Below are 3,256 nucleotides of genomic sequence, written 5' to 3'. Positions count from 1 at the left end.
TTATTTCCCAAGGATTGCCGGGTGTGGTTGAAACTCAAAAGAGGGTCTCGCAGCGGGTTTGCTAAACAACATTTGAGTCGAGCCAGTGGTGTTGGGTGACGATTCTAGTGAAGGTGGTTGCAGTATTGAGGTTTGTGAAAGAGAGATTATAGGGCTTTTAAAATGTGCCCTCTCTTGTCTATTGCGGTTATCAGAAGCATTCACAAAAGAATCATCTACCGCTGAGCTCAAGCATGGGTCAGGAGTTGTATGAGAGATTACATCCACCTTTTGCACAGGCAGGGTTTCAAGCCTTTGTGGAGTTTTGTGAGCATCTGGTTTCCTCGCTGCCATATGGGCGTAAGATAACAGCAGATTATGTTGCCGCTGGGTAGGGAAGTGGGCCGGACTTAAAGGGCACTGCTGAGGGGTGGATGGCTCATAGATAAGGATTTCTTTCCCAGGAATATTATCCAAGTGTTTTTCTTTTGTTGCAATTAAAGAGGACAAAACAAACGCTGGTAGCGTATTGAGAAAATTCATACGCCTCTCATTTTCACAAGGAACTTTAAATGAGCTCTTTTCACTGGCATCCTTTTGTGTACTGATTTGCAGTGCTCTTACCACACCCGGCACAACTAGCGACGCTGCAGTAGCTCACAGATTTTGGATATCCATAGAGATCAATTTGGAGCAGTCTTTCACCTTTGTTTTGGAAGCTTACGAGCCTGCTGGTTGGGGAGACTTGTGCACAAGACAGGCTGCGGCTTCCACTCCTTGTTCAGTTAGTTATTAATAATGCACCTAATGATAATTTGGTGAAAGAAAGAGGGTCTGATTGTGTTATTATTGAGGAAATAGCTCATACTTGTGTAAGCTTAACAGTAGATCCATTGAATATTGTTTGGGTTCCTATGACAACGAATCCTAGCTTGCAATTACCATTTGTGTCAGTCTCAGAAATAGTCACTACTTGTAATAGTGTAAATATTCCCTCCACTATCTTTAATTCAGTTATTGATTTGACACAGACCGGTTTGGTTCCTACGACTGTGAATTCAAGCAGGAAACTGTCATTTGCACCGCAACTGTCATTTACACCAGTGATTGAATCAGACATTCCTGGTAACAATGTTAATTTATCTGACTTTGCATGCAGGTATCCTTTTCTCCTGAATCAGGCTACTGTAGGGCCTTGCCTTGAAAAAAGTGTGTCATTTCCCCAATTTCAAATAACTGTTCTTAGTCTATTGAAAGGTTGTAAGGGCAGGGAGATCACAAATGGAGATCCAGACCAGTGGTTCCCAGCAGGCACTACTAGGACTAGGAATAAAGAAGAAGTTGGCACTAGTCGTCCAAATGTGGGAGACTTGAACTGTGATACAGACCTTAAAGTCCTGCTGGAAGGAGTTCTATCTGATAACAAACATGTGTTCTTAAATCGTACTAACATCTTACGTTTATTGAATGGAATGCTGTCTCTTTCTACAGTCACTTCTCGACACATTGATAGGGTTCATTTCTTTGATCACTTTACAACTGACCGGGCCAATGTCTATTTTCGTTCCAGCGTGGTCATGGAGGTAGTTATGAGTGAATTAAGCACCATACGCACATTCTTCTTTGATAGAAAACTCTATTTGTATAGGGGTTCTAATCAGGACAAAATTGGCGATGGTGGTCAGTTTCCTCTTTTGCCTAAAGATATTGTGATCTCCTTGGACCCAGGCCAAGGCCATGCAAGATTGATACAAGTTTTCAGAAGTCACCCAAATGTTGTCAACCAAACCAGGGATTAGAAAAACTGTGGCTTTGAAAAACCTTGCTCCACCAGGGCGACTCCTTACAATCCCGATAGTTATACGTGCAAGATTAAAAGTTTCAAAATCCGGTCAATGAAGTCGCAGGTCAACTGTATAAGGACGGTAAAAAAGCCTAACCGTCCCATACGTTGAAGAAATTAATTAATGAAAATACAGGACTCTGCGCCAACAACTCAAGTTGAGTTAAATCTTAGATTATGCTTTATTGATCATCCATGACCATTGAGCCCATAATTGATAACATGTTTCGGCTCCACTGAGCCTTTTTCAAATCCGGGCTACCCATAATTGTAATATAGGACATACAATATATCATAGTCAAAAAACAATTTGTATGAACGACATCATAAAGTATAACATAATACCAGTTTTCAAATATCGTGACCACAAAATATGCATAATAACATGAAAGAAATTAGACAGAAAAACAAGGATGGGCAAAAGGGAAGGGTTCATGGGTGTAGAAAAATAGGCAAACATATCATAATACATTGTTATGTTTGAGTAAACAGAAAAAGAGCACAAAAAACAGAAACAAAAACACAAACAAAAAGAAAAAAGAACCCATTAGTAATCATTATTCTTCAATTCATTGAATAATATAACCAAATTCTGCAATGGTCCCTTGAGACAAACTGACAACTTGGTGGATGTCCTTACCCGAAATTTGATGTAACCAGTTCTTATGACTATTTGTCCATGTAGTAGTAACGGGGTGCAATCCCCAATATCAATCTAAACAAAAAATGTAAGTAGCGAAGGTAAATAAAACTGATTGTCCAATTTAGAATATACATTAATTGTGTATATCAAGGTTGCCTGTGGCAACTAGGCATTTTCATGAGAATAAATCCCGCCCTTCACCAAACGGGCAAAACAACTCTTCTTAATGGTCACAGGCCATTTCTGCCTTATTCAAAACAATTCATTATAAGTTCCGTAGTGAAGACAATTGTAACTAACCATCATTACGTGAAATGATGACGCATTTCCAATTATAGAACACGTATATCAAGTACGGAAAGCACAACATATAGCTTATTTTGTTGCTACTCGTCAAGTACCATTAAAGCTAAATCTCATTGAAAAGTAAACCATGAGATAAGCGGTCCTCTCTTACCAGTTCCTGGAACACAAACAGTCACACGCGTCGGCAGGTAAGCCGAACGCTTACCAGGTATGCCTTCTTATACTAGGCGTCATCACTGTGCGCGGTTACCACGGCGACGCAAGGACAGGCGTCGTCATTGAAAACCGCATTCTATCCCCCAGCATTCTACAAATTACATATGCTATATAATTCAAAATATTTGAATAAAGCCTGAGAAACTAACAAAGCATGTATACGCTTCTCCTGACCCAATTTATATTTGTTGAATACTTAAATGGTTACTATCACAGTAATGTATAATCACGGGCACTAATGCACCTAACTACAAAAGGTTGGTGAGCAT

General features: G+C 39.8%; 1 long non-coding RNA gene across 1 annotated transcript; it reads right to left on the bottom strand.

Moving 5' to 3' along the window:
* Positions 1–1,969: 1,969 nt before the first annotated feature.
* LOC138528846 (uncharacterized) lies at positions 1,970–3,014 on the bottom strand. The gene is made up of 2 exons (XR_011284265.1): positions 2,463–3,014; positions 1,970–2,080 (listed from the first exon to the last, which is right to left on the bottom strand). It is a non-coding gene; the product is annotated as an uncharacterized lncRNA (long non-coding RNA).
* Between the last annotated feature and the right edge of the window lie 242 nt (positions 3,015–3,256).

Source organism: Ambystoma mexicanum, chromosome 7q, assembly GCF_040938575.1.
Source record: "Ambystoma mexicanum isolate Mex_15411 chromosome 7q, UKY_AmexF1_1, whole genome shotgun sequence".
Classification (NCBI taxonomy): Eukaryota; Metazoa; Chordata; class Amphibia; order Caudata; family Ambystomatidae; genus Ambystoma; species Ambystoma mexicanum.
This window is presented reverse-complemented; position numbering and strand designations above follow the sequence as displayed.